Source organism: Tripterygium wilfordii, chromosome 6, assembly GCF_013401445.1.
Source record: "Tripterygium wilfordii isolate XIE 37 chromosome 6, ASM1340144v1, whole genome shotgun sequence".
Taxonomy (NCBI): Eukaryota; Viridiplantae; Streptophyta; class Magnoliopsida; order Celastrales; family Celastraceae; genus Tripterygium; species Tripterygium wilfordii.
Window position 1 is genome coordinate 8,672,409 of NC_052237.1, and position 17,336 is coordinate 8,689,744.

The 17,336-nt window shown below is 38.7% G+C and overlaps 1 pseudogene; it reads left to right on the top strand.

The window, feature by feature from the left end:
- The first annotated feature begins 1,398 nt into the window (after positions 1–1,398).
- On the top strand, positions 1,399–16,679 carry LOC120000688 (annotated as a pseudogene).
- Positions 16,680–17,336: the final 657 nt, after the last annotated feature.

Genomic DNA, 17,336 nt, shown 5'->3' on the forward strand with positions numbered 1-17,336 from the left:
TTTTTGTCAGAGATGATACGATTTAGCAACGGCCCCGAAATTCCATCGCTAATTTAGTGACGGTAGTATCTTTCTGTCACTAAAGTAGCGACGGAATTGTTTTCCGTCACTAAATTGTAATTTATGTGATAGTAGCGTGGTTCAAGTATGGATTTTTAGTGACAGAAAAGCTCTTCCGTCACTAAAGGAGCGACGAGATAGTTTTTCCGTCACTAAATCTCGTTTGTCAATAATAGGTCTGCCAGGCTTCATGTCAACTGACAACTAGGAGTCTGGTTCAGGTACGGATATTTAGTGACGAAATAACATTTCCTTCACTAAATTTCATTTACTAGACTAGTCTGCCAGACTATGTCAATTAGGAGTCTGGTTCAGGTACGGATGTGTAATGACGAAAAACTTTTCCATCACTAAATTAGCGATGAAATAACATTCCGTCACTAATTTAGCGACGGAATAGTGTTTCCATCACTAACTTTTTTTTACTAGACATTAACGACGGAATAACATTTCTGTTACTAAATCTCGTTTACCAATATGTCCGTCAGGTTTTATGTCAACTCATGACAAGTTTATATCATTGAAAATAGCAACGGAATTCCACTTCCATCACTAATTTACTAAAAAAAAAGAGTTCAATTTTTCTTAACCATCATTTTCATGTTATCCATCTCTCAATTTTCATTCTCTCATCTCCTTTATTTGTTTCGTCTACCTCATTATCTCTTAATTTCCACTTCTTCCATTCATATTTGGTTTTCTAGTTGTGATGGATGTACCTGAATCTCGTACATGGATGTATAAGAGAGTTGGACCCAATTGCGTGGGAATTACTGAAGAGTTCTTGACGGGGGTTGAGGAGTTCATTGCTTATGATAGTGCAAATAATTCAGAATTTCAAAATACAAGAGCAATAAGGTGTCTATGTGTTAGGTGCAAATGCATAAGATACCGGAGGTTGGATGAAATAAGGATGCACTTATACAAAAAAGGTTTTCAGCTTGGATATCACTGCTAGACAAGTCACGGTGAACAAATGTCTTATAATCCCCCTATTGCAGTCGAAAATGTTCAAGCGATGCTGTAAATTATTACTGACAAGTCAGTGATCGAACTGATTTCAATCAATGCGAGCAAATGGTAATGGAAGCTGTTGGACCATCGGTTGGGGATGAGATTTTACAAGGAGATAGTTGGAACCAACAGTTTGTGCCGGAACCTCCGAATTCAGCGGTGCAAAGTTCCTTTGATATGTTGTCTGCTGCCCAAGCACCACTGTGGATAGGATGCGATTCACACTCAGAGTTGTCAGCTTCTATGAGGCTTTTACGAATTAAAACTGACTACAATATGTCATAGGGTTGTTTTGATGAAGTCGTTCATCTCATGAAAGAGACGATGCCCGCAGATAATAGGATGCTTGCAGATTTCTGTCAAACCAAGAAGTTGGTGTCAAAACTCAGACTTGTGTATCAACGAATCGACTGTTGCACAAACGATTATATGACATACTATAAAGACGACGTGAATGAGACGCGATGCATAATTTGTGAGGCAAATCATTATAGAGCTTGGAGAACCGGACGCGGAAATTTCACGGAGATTCCAGTTAGCCGTATGTGGTACCTGCCATTGACTTCCAGGCTGTAAAGACTTTATAGTTTGACAGTTACAGCAAAGGAGATGAGGTGACATTATGAGCATCGAAGAGAGCTCGAAATTATGTGTCATCCATCTAATGGAGAAGCATGGAAAAACTTTGACCAAACATATGGAAATTTTTCTTCAGAACTGTGAAATGTAAGATTGGGTCTCTGTGGAGATGGTTTTACCCTTTCAATTAATCTGGCAAGAACTATTCTTGTTGGCCTATCATATTAACTCCTTATAATTTACCTCCTGGGATGTGTATGAAAAGGGAGTTTATGTTCCTGACAATAATCATTCCGGTCCTCATAATCCGAAGAGCGAGATAGATGTTTATCTCCAACTCTTGATTGACGAGCTCAATCAATTGTGGTCAGAGGGTGCAATAACATACGATGTCTCCACGAGAGACAATTTTGTTATGAGAGCTGCATTGATATGGACTATCAATGACTTTCCTGCCTATGGTATGTTATCCGGATGGATGACACAGGGGAAGTTGGCATGTCCTTGCTGCATGGAGTGTTCAAAGGCGTTTACTTTGAAAAATGGTAGGAAAAATTCATGGTTTGATTGTCACAGACAATTTTTGAACATGACACATTCGTTTAGGAGAAATAATGATGCATTTTCAAGAATCGGGTGGAGATATCACAACCTCTTCCACATTTGTCTGGCGAAGAAGTGTTTGCACGAGTTTGGACCTTTCCAAAGATCACTGAGACAGACCCATTAAAATTGTCGGGATATGACCAAGAACATAATTAGACTAAGAAGAGCATCTTCTGGGACCTGCCTTATTGGCACATCAATTTGATCCGGCATAACCTCGATGTCATGCATATTGAGAAGAATATTTTCTATAACGTTTTCAATACGTGTATGAACGTTAAGGGAAAAACGAAGGATAATGCTAAGTCCCAACTGGATCTTCCTCACTACTGTAAACGCAGAGCTTTAGAGTTGGTGGAGTAAAAAAAGGGAAAATCCTTCAAATCAAAAGCACAATATTGTCTCAACATGGAGCAAAAAAGGGTTGTGTGTGCTTGGGTCTCCAGTTTGAAGTTGCCAGACAGTTATGCATCCAACCAAAGCAGGCGCGTGGACATGAGGGAAGGAAAGTTGTTTGGGATGAAAAGTCACGACTGTCATGTTTTCATGCAATGCCTACTTTCAATGGCATTTCGAACATTGCCCGAGCCCATTTGGGCTACCCTTACTGAGCTTAGTAACTTTTTTAAGATATATGCTCAACTAAGCTTTGAGGGAATCAATTGAGCATCATGGAGGATAACATTCCTGTGATCCTTTGCAAATTGGAGTGTATATTCCCTTCATCTTTCTTCGACTCCATGGAACATCTCCTGGTACATTTACCGTTCGAAGCAAGAATGGGTGGGCAGGTGTAATATAGATGGATGTATCCTTCTAAAAGGTATTATTTACTTTATATTTCTTCTATTATGTAAATTATTTGATTGATTTAATGATACATTCAATTATTTGATTGTTCTAGGTTCCTTCACTTCCTAAAGAATAAGGCTAAACATAAAGCTCGTGTGGAAGGATCTATTTGTGAAGCATATATAGTTGAAGATACCCCAACGTTTGCTTCGTATTATTTTGAACCACATGTGGCTTCTCGACGTACCAGGGTTCCTAGAAATGTTGAAGGGGGTACATCCTACCAGGATTTCTCTAGAATTTCAATATTCAATCAAGCTGGTAGTCTAGCCGAGGAGGTTGGTAAGCGCTACCTCACCGATAAAGAATACGATGCGGCAACATTATACATTTACTTGAATTGCGATATTGTCCAACCTTTTATAGAGTAAGCTATTGTAACTGGTTCAGTTATTATAAACTTGTTATTATATAGTACGTACGTATTATAATGTTAACTGTATATGTGTTGCAGTCTGTACACAGATTACCTGCGAGCATCAACACCTACAATGAATGACGATATAGTCGATTATCAAATTGAGATCGGATTTACCAAATGGTTTAGACAATATGTAAGCATCATGGTATTTATAATATCAACATGGTACAATTTTATTTAAATTTTCAATATATTTTAATTCAATTACCCTTTTCATTTCAAGGTTCATGATCCACATAACATGATAACCGATGACACAGTGCAAAATGTGGCACTTGGACCATTGAGGAGGGCTGAGATATGGTATACATATTATGTCAATGGATACAAATTCGATACCGATGCATGGAGCGAAGGAAGTCATCCATCAACAGTGGTGTATGCATGCGAGGGACCGATTATGAACAATTTGAAAATGACTACTATGGAATACTGAAAGAGATTATACAATTGGAATTCAGAGGACTATCGACAAAGACAATTGTTCTTTTTAATTGTGAGTGGTTCGATCCAACTCCAAATCGAGGTACGCGACTCCATAAACATTATGGGCTTATCGCGTTTAAATGTAGAGAAAGGTACAGGAAGTTTGATCCATTTATAATTGCATAACAAGCCGAGCAAATATACTTTGTTGCTTATCCAAAAGGGATGCGAGATTGACAAGAATCGTTGGCCGTGATTAAGACAAAAGCCAGACACACTTTAGAATTGAAGCAAGTTAATGATGCCTTCCAAGAAGATGAAGTTATAGTTCAACCAATATTAAACATTGACCAAATAGAGTCTCTTGTCGACAGTGAAGCTGAACCAGAGGAAGTACTAGACGAATTTTCTACAAGGCACTTACTGGTTGAAGAAGAGGCTGAAGATGATGAAGAATAATTCGAATCTGATGATTCCGAGACAGAGGAAGAGCCAGAAGAATATGATGAACGTCATGAAGATGATTAATAACATGTAGACCTTTTCAAAGGCCTTAATAAACTTATTTTTATTTTTAGAATTATGTAATATTGTGATATTTAAAAATGTGTAATAATATTCATTTTAAGAATTATGTAGACCTTAATAATAATGTGTAAATATTGCTATTTTAAAATTATTATTATTAAAAATATTTTAAAAAATAGTCATTTTGTGGATTAGATTAGCCACGGAATTGCGAATTCCGTGGCTAATTTGAATAGCCGAGGACACATTCAAACTATCCATATTAGCCACGAAATTCTCAATCCGTGGCTAATTTGAATAGCCATGGACACATTCTGTGGCTAATAGTTGGCATAAGGGGACTAATAGTAATTTTCGATTGTTTAAAATAAGGAAACAAAAATCTCAAATTAAAATACTCGCAAGTACACAAAACCGTAGTAGAATGGGTTATGCAAGAACGAGGTCGAACCACAAGAATTGGACAAATATTACGATTACATACTATACTAAACCTAGCAAAAGAAACAATTCTTGAGAGATGATTGATTGTAGATAATGAAATCAAAATAACAAATTAAAGAAAACACGAAATTGTTGATTTTGGTTGTGAAAGCAAATTTATGAAAGCATTAGGACAATGAATCCATCTTAATAATCGTCTCTAGTTGTTGATTACCTTACCTTTAATCCACTCAATCGATGTTGTTGGCAAATTCACTAAGGAGTGAATTACCTATGGTATCTAGGCTAATTCGTTTATCTTAACATGCAATTTGGTCATGGTATCTAACTCAAATATGAACATGCAAGATGTCCTTAAGTGCAAGAATTCATTAACATGCCATATAAACCCTAGGAGTATGGTATCTGCCCTAGGCGTTCCCAATTCCTAATCACAAGAAGCTGGTTTCCAAAACAATAAACCCAACAAAAAGGGAAGAGGTTGACTTCAGGAAACTGCACTGCTGGCTGTGTCAAACCTTTTTCCCATGTTCCGCCATTCATAAAAATCCTCAAAAATATGTCAATTGAAGCTTGATGTCTTATCTTTCCCGGGCTATCTCACACGTCTCTATAAAAATTCTGTGGAATCTTTTAAACCCACTTCTTCACAGATTGCGCAGTTCTGCCGAGATCATATTTCAGGTAAACGTTTCTTCAAATTCTGGGTCAATTGGCTTCACTGAAAATTCCTAAAATATTCTCCAATATTCTTCAAGGTCTTAGCTTCATTCTCCAATTGACGTTTCTTCAAAATACTCAAAATCGACTGTTTTCCATCAAATACCATCCAAGTGCTCGAGAAAACTGAAAATGAGGAAAAAAAAAGTAATAAGTCCTTTTTAAAGCCAATCCTCTAACAAAAACCAAGTTTGGAGAGCACTAAAATGAGATAATATTTAGACTTATCAAATACCCCCGAACCTAGTTTTTGCTAGTCCTCGAGCAAAGAAAATAAATCAAACAAATTAAAAAAAAGAAAACCCTAAACTCACTTTCTTAGGAATGACGGTTACATTCAGTGTATGCAACAAGCCTTTAAACCCCTAGGTGTCCCAAGTGGACGAGTTATAGTCTCATGAGGGCTTACCATAACAATACCCACAAACATTTATTTACACACATCATCATAATGTCATCATCCAAAAGCAGCAGCAAAGACAATTTAGAGCTGTATTCATACAAATTAGTTCGAGCATTCAAACTCCACAATTCACATCATGGGCAACTTCAACCAAGTTCTCATCCCCTCTACTTCATTAGTGTCATTATATATTTTGTGCATGAATCACACATGAATGTTTGACTTTCAATTGATCATAACAGAAGTATTGCAGTATCACAAGAATCATTGGAACCATCAAGTGGAATACCAAGGCATATTTTTTCCTTTTTCACTTTTCTTTAGATTTTTTTCTTATTTTTTCCTCATGACTTGTGCAATGCTAAGCCTCATTAAGCTTTCTAATTGACCAATGTAATGAGCTGTCAACCAATAACTCTCAATCAGTTGGCTTAGGGCATTAGGTGTAGAGATATCCCTACAAGTTTAATGACTCGAGTCAAAAAGGCTACGAGGCTTTGCTAGTCATGCAAGTATTCATCTTGATCTCTCTACATTTTTACGCGAAACTCACTGCTTGTTAGGCAAGAGGCCTGGTTACTCAGTAGAGAAAACCAAAGATAAACACACCATTATTTTGCATATACCTATTGGTTTTTCTTTTCTTTTTTTTTTTCCTTTTTCTTTTTCATGCCAAGGTATCTAACTCAACAAATTACAACTCCTCTTAAAATACTAACAACATTCATGATTAATCTCAAATGGCATACCCCACAAACATGTGTAATGTGTAAGTGTAATTGTTAACTAAAAATAGTAGATGAAACAAGACTAAGTTTAAAGAAACCTAGATAAGATTGCGTGTTCTTAACTCAAATTCATCTATGTGATAACAAAACTAAATTACTTCATATGTACTTGCAAAAGAGATGACACATGACAATAAATTTTTTTTCTTTTTTTTTTTGAAAATTTTCATCATGCATGATGTATCCCACCCCCACACTTAAATTGTGCATTGTCCTCAATGCAATTGATCACAATAAAATCACAACCACACAATAAGAAGGGAAGGAAAAGATACAACCTGATATTGAGGGTTTTTGGACAAGCTTCTCATTCAAGTCATCCAGTCGAAAATGTTTAGCTTGAGCTAAATCTGCAGTTGTCTCAACAAACCATTGTTAGGTGTAAAATACACCTAGTTTTATGGGCTTAAAAGTATTATTTTTCTATGTTGATTAGTGCAAAATACTGCTCATATTGATGTTTTTATGCACAGGTACTGCTGGAGAATAAATTCATTACTGGACAGAATTTGTAACCTGTTTTGCAACTTGTCGCGGCCGCAGAACGTGGGAACCAGACTTGTGTTAATTAAGTTGCTGACGTGGCAAGGACAATTGGGCCAGTTTAGGGCTTGCTAAGCACTATATAAAGAGTGTTAAGCTGAGACAAAAGAAAGACTTTACTTTTGCGCAGCCGAAGACCAAATATTGAAGAGAGGGTGTCGGCAGGAAGGAGGAGAAGCAACATCAAAGCTGGGCACATCAATTCTTCAGCAAATTTCTACTCTTCCATTGATTTGAACATTGTCTATGAGTATTTATACTGTTTTAATTATGAGCATGTGTAGCTAAACTCTTTTCTAGCTAGGGTTTGGTAATACTTCTACCATAAACCTTGTGCACAGATTTAATTGACAATCAGACTAAGTTTAATTCTTTTTTCTCTGGATTGATTGCTTATTTCCTATTTTTATGCATGCCTGATCAACATCATAATTTTAGGAATTGTTAGTTAAACATATTCGGCTGACCATGACCCGGTGTTTGACGAAGTAACGAGAACTTGCGTAAGATCCAAGTTTTGGGAACATAGGACATAATTGATTGGGTAATAGACCATTATCCTAGATTGTGCAACTGTCGATTTTCTAGTGCTTATGCTTGTCTTAGGAAACTCTTAGGATAGACCAACCAAGACTCCTTTGATAAGAAAAGATCTTGCAACTGGACCAAAGTCAGGATCGTTGTTTAGGGAAATCTAATTGACTGCAGCTGGACCAAGGCCTTTCAATTGACATTGTTAGACTTTTAAATTGTGTGATTGCATATTAATCTGTGTGCACAGGTGGAGGTAGTTGGCAAGCCAAACCCAAGCTAGTTTTTCATCCATTGATATTTAGTTTAATTTTATTGCTAGATTAATATTAGAAGCATCTGAATTTAATTTACACTATTGTTGGTAGTTATAGTTGGTAATTAATACAGTTCTCGTGGATTCGACCCCTTTCACTATTATACTGTCAGTTGGCACGTACACTTGCGATTGGGATAAACCCGTCGGTATTGAGTTGCAAGTATTTCTTGCAATAAAAAGTATCGAACAAGTTTTTGACGCCGTTGCCGGGGACTGTTAAGTTTATTATCGGTTGTTCCTTACGGCAATAGTGTGTATTTACTTATTTATTTAGTTGATTTATCATACTGAAACTTACTTTAAAAAAAAAAAATTTCTTGTGCAGGTCCAGAATTGTTGCTTACATTGCATGGTCAATACTCGTTCTCAACATCAACCATTAGAAGAATTTGACCCAGAAATTGAAAGAACTGCTAGAGCTTTGAGGCAAAGAAACATGGCTGAAAATCCACACAATAGAGAGATTCAAATTGCTGGTGGTGCTGGGAATGCTGGGGGTAATGTGCGTATACCCATGATGAACAGATATATCCCGCAGAACATTGCCCAGCCATCATGTATTACATATCAACCTACAGGAGCAGCTAATATCAGCTTATCACCTCAATTGCTGAACTCTGTACCACATTATGAGGGGCGATTTGATGAAGATCCACATCAACATCTGAAGGATTTTACCGATCTTTGTCGAACTCAACACATGACAGGGATGTCTACTGATAATCTGAAACTGGTACTCTTCCCCTTCACTCTTAGAGGAGGAGCCAAGATGTGGTACAACTCTATTGCAGTTGGTACTATTGGCACATGGGAGCAGATGGCAACTAAGTTCTTAAGGGAATTTTTTCCAGCTCATAGAACCAAGCAGCTGGTGCGAGAAATTCAAAATTTTTAGCAAAAAGATGGTGATTTATTCTATGAGGCTTGGAAAGATTTCAAGAGCCGCCTAACTCGTTGCCCAACTCATAATCTACATAAGGATGATGTTGTGTTGCACTTCTATGAAGGGTTGAATGAAATTAATAGGATGAAGGTTGATTCAGCTTGTAACGGAGTGTTGATGCGGAAAAGTAGTGAGGAAGCGATGGAGCTATTCGAAGAATTGAGTGAAGACTCGCAACAATTTTCTACACGGGGTAGGAGCTCAACAAGGAAGCAAGGCATGTACGAAGTAAGTGCCGACACTATGGTACAAGCTGAGATGGGAAATATCAATCGAAAAATTGACATGATTGTTGAAGCCATGAATGGAATGAATGTGAAAGCTTCGGTGCCAACAAAGCCAGTTACTGTGTGCGCTATTTGTTCAAATCATGATCATGTGACTGAAGCCTGTCCATTGACTTCTATGACGGACCAAGAACAAGCCAATTACTTGGGGCAAGGAAATTTCAACATGAGGAATCAAGCTTATCCATGGCGTAATCACCCAAATTTCTCATGGAGGAATGAACAGAATTCTGCTGAAACAACAGCTCCTGCACAGCAAACATCAAGGAGGAGTGACTTGGAGACCACAATGATGCAATTCATGCAGCAAACGACTCAAGCCATTCAAAAGTTGGAGACCCAAGTGGGACAAATGGCTAAGGAGATGAGTGAGAGGAAGAAGGGAGAATTACCTTCACAGCCCTTGAATAACCCAGCTGGGCAACCAGAGCAATTGAAAGCTGTAACAACTCTCCGAAGTGGCAAGCAAATCAACAAAACAGAGCAGCTGCAAACAGAGTCCACAAATGGCAGTAAAGCTATAGACAGGGTACAAACAGGCCGCAAAACTGCACCAGTGGAGACACAGGAATGGGAAAGAGATCCTCCACCTTTCCCGCAAAGGTTTGCCAAAAAGAAAACTGATTCTAAAGCAATAGATATTTTTGAGAATTTGCGTAAGGTTGAAATTAATATTCCATTGCTTGATGCTATTAAACAAATTCCATCTTATGCTAAATTTCTTAAAGAATGTTGTACTCAAAAGAGAAAATTTGCTGCTCATGAAAAAATTGCTTTGAAAGAAGAGGTCAGTGCTGTGTTGTTAAATAAACTCCCACCAAAGCTCAAGGATCCTGGTAGTTTTACCATACCATGTAAAGTGGGAAATCAATTTTTTGAAAAGGCATTGCTGGACCTAGGGGCCAGCATTAATTTGTTACCTTACTCTGTTTATGAAAAACTGGGGTTAGGAGAGCTTCAAGAGACTTCTATAACACTGCAACTAGCTGACTGTAGTGTCAAAAGACCCAAGGGAATTTTAGAGGATGTTCTGGTGACTGTAAATGACTTGATCTTGCCTGCTGATTTTGTTGTGTTGGATATGGAGGATAGTCCTAGATCAGCATCTTTGCCTATCATACTTGGACGACCTTTTATGGTTACCGCTGACATGAATATTAATGTGAGAAAGGGGACAGTAACTATGCAAGTAAATGACAAAGAATTGGAATTTCGTGTGTTTGATGCTCTTAAATCTCATGATGATCATAGTGATTGTTTTAATGTTGACACTACACATGATCTTGTGAGTGAGGTTTTTCAGGTTACTAGAGTGGATCCAATCGAAGCAGTGGTGGCATATGGTTTGAACGAGAAGACAAGTTTGGAAGGAGAGTTCGAGGATGACCGTATAGAGGAGGCCATCCAAGCATTCCAGTTGGACCGGCCTTATGGTGGTAAGAATACTCCTCCATTTGAGCAACTGACGCCTACTAATGCATCTCTTGTTCCTTCCACAGTTAAAGCACCCAAGTTGGAGCTGAAGCAGCTGCCAAGTCACTTGAAATACATCTACTTGGGTGAACATAACACTTTACCCGTGATAGTGGCTGCAAATCTGAGTTTGGGGGAGGAGGCAAAGTTGATCCGAATTTTGAGACAGCACAAAACAGCTCTTGGTTGGACCATTGCGGACATAAAAGGGATCAGCCCGTCAAGATGTATGCATCAGATTTTTCTGGAAAATAATGCAAAGCCTACCCGAGAGGCACAAAGGAGGTTGAACCCACATATGAAGGAGGTTGTCAAAGCTGAAGTTCTAAAGCTACTTGATGTGGGGGTAATTTATCCGATTTCAGACAGTAAGTGGGTTAGTCCAATTCATGTAGTACCGAAGAAAAGTGGCATTACTGTAGTGAAGAATGCAAATAATGAATTGATACCTACACGAATGACCACGGGATGGAGAGTGTGTATTGATTATAGGAAGTTGAACAATGAAACTCGAAAAGACCACTTTCCGCTACCATTCATTGATCAGATGTTGGAGAGACTAGCTGGGCATAGCCATTATTGCTTTCTTGACGGCTATAGTGGATACAATCAGATTGCCATAGCACCTGAGGACCAAGAGAAGACTACGTTCACATGTCCATATGGCACTTTTGCATACCGAAGGATGCCGTTTGGGTTATGCAACGCACCAGCTACATTCCAAAGATGTATGATGAGTATTTTCTCTGACATGGTAGAGAAGTTTATTGAAGTTTTCATGGATGATTTTAGTGTATTTGGAACTGATTTTGATGAATGTCTTGAGCATTTGCGGCTAGTTTTAGAGAGGTGTGAAGAAACCAACCTCGTTTTGAATTGGGAAAAATGTCACTTCATGGTGCAAGAGGGAATTGTGTTGGGTCATTTGATTTCCAGCCGTGGCATTGAAGTGGACAAGGCGAAAATCGAAGTCATTTCAAAGCTGCCCCATCCTACAACAGTAAAAGGTGTGCGGAGTTTTCTTGGTCATGCGGGATTCTACCGGAGATTTATTAAAGACTTTTCCAAGATTTCCCAACCTTTGTGTGTATTGCTGACAAAGGATGCTGATTTTGTATGGACAAATGAGTGCAGAACAGCTTTTGACAAATGAAAGGAAGCACTCACCTCAGCTCCTATTATGCAAGTACCTGATTGGGAGTTGCCATTTGAGTTAATGTGCGATGCAAGCGATTACTCCTTGGGGGCTGTTCTGGGGCAGCGGAAAAATAAGACACCCTATGCCATTTATTATGCCTCGCGCACCATGAATGATGCTCAGCTGAATTATTCAACAACGGAAAAAGAATTATTGGCAGTAATTTTTGCATTGGAAAAATTCAGATCTTACCTCATTGGCTCGCGAGTTATTGTGTATACAGACCATGCTGCGTTGAGGTATTTAATGACAAAAAAAGATGCAAAGCCAAGGCTAATACGTTGGGTTCTACTTTTGCAGGAGTTCGACTTGGAGATTAAAGATAAAAAGGGAAGCGAAAATGTAGTGGCTGATCATCTTTCTCGGCTGCTACCTGACAATGAACATGAAGAACTTCCTTTGGGTGACTCTTTCCCGGATGAACAGCTCCTGTCCATAAACACACTGCCATGGTATGCCGACATTGTGAATTATCTTGTTACTAATTCTTTTCCTACTGATTTGTCTTATCAGGAAAGGAAGCGGATAATTTCACGGGCTAGAGATTACATATGGGATGATCCTTACCTTTTCAAGATATGCCCGGATCAAATTATTCGTAGATGTGTAGCACAATGTGAACAACAAGAGATCTTGACTCATTGTCATGCTTATGCATGTGGAGGCCACTTTGGGCCTAAAAAGACTGCAATTAAGGTATTTCAAGCTGGTTTTTATTGGCCTACTATTTTTAAAGATGCTTGGATTTTTTGTAAGACTTGTGACAGATGCCAAAGGACCGGTAACATAGCTGCCAGAGATCAAATGCCTTTAACAAATATTCAAGTCATTGAACTTTTTGATGTATAGGGAATTGACTTCATGGGTCCTTTTCCTAACTCTTTTGGCTTTGAATATATTTTAGTTGGTGTTGATTATGTGTCCAAATGGGTCGAGGCAGTCCCTTCAAGAACTAATGATCATCGAGTGGTTGTGAAGTTTTTGCAGGACAATATTTTCTCTCGTTTTGGGATGCCACGAGCTATCATTAGTGATGGTGGAAGTCACTTCAATAATTATGCATGTTCGGCCTTAATGAAGAAATATGGGATCACTCACCGTGTGGGAACCCCATATCATCCTCAGACGAGTGGGCAAGTGGAGATAAGCAATAGAGAGATCAAGGCCATTCTTGAGAAGACGGTGAATCCAAACAGAAAAGATTGGTCTCTTCGTTTGACTGATGCTTTGTGGGCCTACCGGACTGCATACAAAACACCCATTGGGATGTCTCCATTCCGGTTGGTTTATGGGAAAGAGTGTCACTTGCCAGTTGAATTAGAGCATCGAGCTTATTGGGCTATTAAAAAGCTAAATTTTGACATGAAGGCAGCTGGAGATAGGCGTCGCTTGCAACTAAACGAGCTTGAAGAATTACGGTATGAAGCTTATGACAATGCTAAGTTATACAAGGAGCGTGCCAAGCAGTACCATGACAAGAAGCTTGTACAAAAGACTTTTTCTGTAGGACAGAAGGTGCTGGTGTATAACTCTCACTTGAAACTTTTTCCGTGGAAACTCAAATCAAAGTGGCATGGGCCATATGTGATACAAGCTGTGTTCCCTCATGGTGCATTAGAGTTAAAACATCAAGATTCTGATCACACATTTAAGGTTAATGGCCATCGCGTGAAGCCTTATTGGGAGAATGTACAAGTTACTGTGGATGAAGTGGTATATCTCCACTCAACTGATCTCTGACTGAGTATAAGGCTATGTCCGGCTGAAGACAATAAATTTAGCACTTCATGGGAGGTAACCCATGTGGAAGAAGAGCACAATTTACACAACTTCAATCAGCTAAGTATCTCTTCTTTTCTTTCCATTATTTTTGTTATTTGTTTTCGTCCTTGCAAATTTTCTTTTGTTCTTTCTTATTAAACATTGAGGACAATGTCAATTTCAAGTTTGGGGGAGAGGGAATTTGCTTTTGCCGAAAATTTTCCGAAAGTTTTTGAAAAAGTTTTTGAAATTGTTTTGAGAAGAGAATTGGCATACTTGTGCTTAATTGTTATGAAGTGCTCTTGAGATTGATGGTATGATTATTTGCATGACCTTTTGCAATGAATGTCTGCTGAGTTTACATATTATTTGCAACACCAATTAGCTTGTGAGGAGCCTTCAGAAAATTTTGTGTGCTATGAATTTCATGACTTTGTATAGCTAGAACTTGCATTAGACCATCTGAAGTAAATACTATGTTTTTGTTCTTTGAAAGTGATGAAGGCGTTCTTTGTTAATTTTTGGCCTACCTTGAACCCGGCTGTTGCTTCCAATCCTTTCATTGAATTTGTCTGCTCTTGCGATAAACCTTCCATTCTATGTGATGTGTTATGCCTGTGTCATAAGTCATAAAATAGTATCCATTATGAGGCTATGGTCGAGGTGTTTGGAAGGTTATGAGGAGTCTAAGTGTGGTGTTGAATGGAGAAATCTGAACAGTGGAGAGAAGTGTATAAGTAGAGTGCTGGGGACTTTGTAGCCTGTGTGCAGCCTAAGTGTGGCCTGAAGTGTATACAATTAAGCGGGGACCCATGTTTAAAAAAAAAAAAAAAAAGATAAATATATATATGGAGTAGGGTTGGTGCCAGGCCCTACAGCCGCCGCAGCCCCTAATTTTCTCTTCTACCTCTTGCACATAAAGACAGGGGAGATTACCTTTCTATAAAGAAAAAAAAAGAACTTGGGTTAATTCTCTCAACTTTGGCAACAATATCGAGTTCATTAATGGCTACAAGAAGTGCAAAGAGGAAGAAGGAGTTAGCAAGCAAGAAGAAGGGAAAGGTGGTTGAGAGTGCGGATGTCCCTGTGGAGGAAGAAGAGGGTTTTGACCGATTCATATCCCCGGCAGTGCAGATCGAGTGTGAGGAAGTGTGTTCGAAGCGGGCTTTGCATGTGGAACGCCATGTTGTGGTGGAGCACTTCCAACGGGTTAACTGGTATTACAAAGTGAAAGAGAGGGGATGGCTCGGCATCACCAGTGTTCCAGGTGTGGCTATTCGGCAACTGGTTTATGAGTTTTATGCCAATTTGATAGTTAATGATAACCACTGTATGGCATATGTTCGAGGTAAGCAGTTCTTTTTCAACCCAAGAAAGGTTTCATCTGTTTTAAGCTTACCCGAACCATTGAAGAAACCTAGCTTTAAATTTAGGGATTTTGGAACTTCGAATGTTGATATTGTGTGGCCTGATTGGAGAATTGTGGTTGAAACTCTGACTGGGAATAGTAGTGATGAGCCGAACAAAAATGTGATTTTATATGTAGATTTGATGCAGCCTTATAGACTGTTAGCGCAGATAGTGACCAGGAATGTGATACCTGTGACTCATCTCTCCACTGTCAATGCAAAGTCTTGCTATTTGATGTATGCCATTATTTGTGATTTGGATTTTTGCATGGCAAGTACTATATATGATCACATTGTTAAAGTGAAAGAGGACAATAAACCTGGTCAAGTGCTGCCATTTGGGGTGTTGATTACTACCTTGTGTCTTGCTGAAAGTGTGGAAAAGGAGTTGGGTGATGTTCAGGAGAAAAGGAAAGCACCTCTGAACAGGTTTTGGTTTGATAGAAGTGAAGTGCAGCTTGTTAGGCAGCAGCAGAAACCTTCTGGGACAGCTGAGGAGTCTCGGGTGCATAATACTGAAGAAGGAACTGTTGGTGCAGGTTGTGGTAATTTGGACGAAAGGTTGGAAGCTGTTGAGGAGAGAGTGACTGATTTGGGTGTCGAGGTTGAGCAAGTTGGGAGTTTGCAGGGGCAGGTTATAACCCGGTTGGAGCATCTTGAATCAACAGTTGAGTCACTTCAAATGAGTATTGGAACACATATGCATGAGATGAAGGAGGCAATGCAGAGGTTTGAGGCTCAACAGAGGGAGATGGTTGACTTGATTCGTGATGGAAGCCTACCCTGAAGTTATGTGGTTGTATGTTGATGTTCTAGCTAGTTTCCTGAAAATCTGACTTGTTATTTTGGAGTAGGGGAGTTTTCTTTTGGTATTATATTATGTTGGGATGGTTAGATGGAGTTAGGATTAGTTTTATGATGGATGCCTATTTTTTGAGACTGTGATATATGGCATGATCATCACATATTTTGTTAAACCAGACCTCTATATATCTTATGCTATTCCCTGCAGTTTATCCTTTGTGCATTGAACTTAATTGTGATTGGATTATGACGACTTTAGTTTGAGTCCAATTTATATTTATTTTGTGCATTTTTTTGAGCCTTCCTTAGCCAAATTTCTTGCTCCCAATAAAGTCCTTCTGATTCATTGAATGAGAATTTTAGTGTGAAGTAAGGTTGGTGGACATGCAAGCATATGACTGCAGGTTATGAGTTCATACGAGAGTAAACACCACCCTTATACACTTGAGTGAAAATTTGCTTCTATATATTATGTGTCAACCTTGCTTTGTTTTTCAGGATCCCGCTGTAGAAGGCCTCCGTATAATGAGAGAGTACTTTCTACCGGATGTCAAGATTGCATTGAAATAATGAGAGAGTACTTGTAGTGCCAATTCTTGATTGAAGTTTTTCAACTGATGTTTAAAGGATTTAAACTTTCTTTTGATTGATTGCTCGCTTGAGGACAAGCAAGGTTGAAGTTTGGGGGATTTTGTTAGGTGTAAAATACACCTAGTTTTATGGGCTTAAAAGTATTATTTTTCTATGTTGATTAGTGCAAAATACTGCTCATATTGGTGTTTTTATGCACAGGTACTGCTGGAGAATAAATTCATTACTGGACAGAATTTGTAACCTGTTTTGCAACTTGTCGCGGCCGCAGAACGTGGGAACCAGACTTGTGTTAATTAAGTTGCTGACGTGGCAAGGACAATTGGGCCAGTTTAGGGCTTGCTAAGCACTATATAAAGAGTGTTAAGCTGAGACAAAAGAAAGACTTTACTTTTGCGCAGCCGAAGACCAAATATTGAAGAGAGGGTGTCGGCAGGAAGGAGGAGAAGCAACATCAAAGCTGGGCACATCAATTCTTCAGCAAATTTCTACTCTTCCATTGATTTGAACATTGTCTATGAGTATTTATACTGTTTTAATTATGAGCATGTGTAGCTAAACTCTTTTCTAGCTAGGGTTTGGTAATACTTCTACCATAAACCTTGTGCACAGATTTAATTGACAATCAGACTAAGT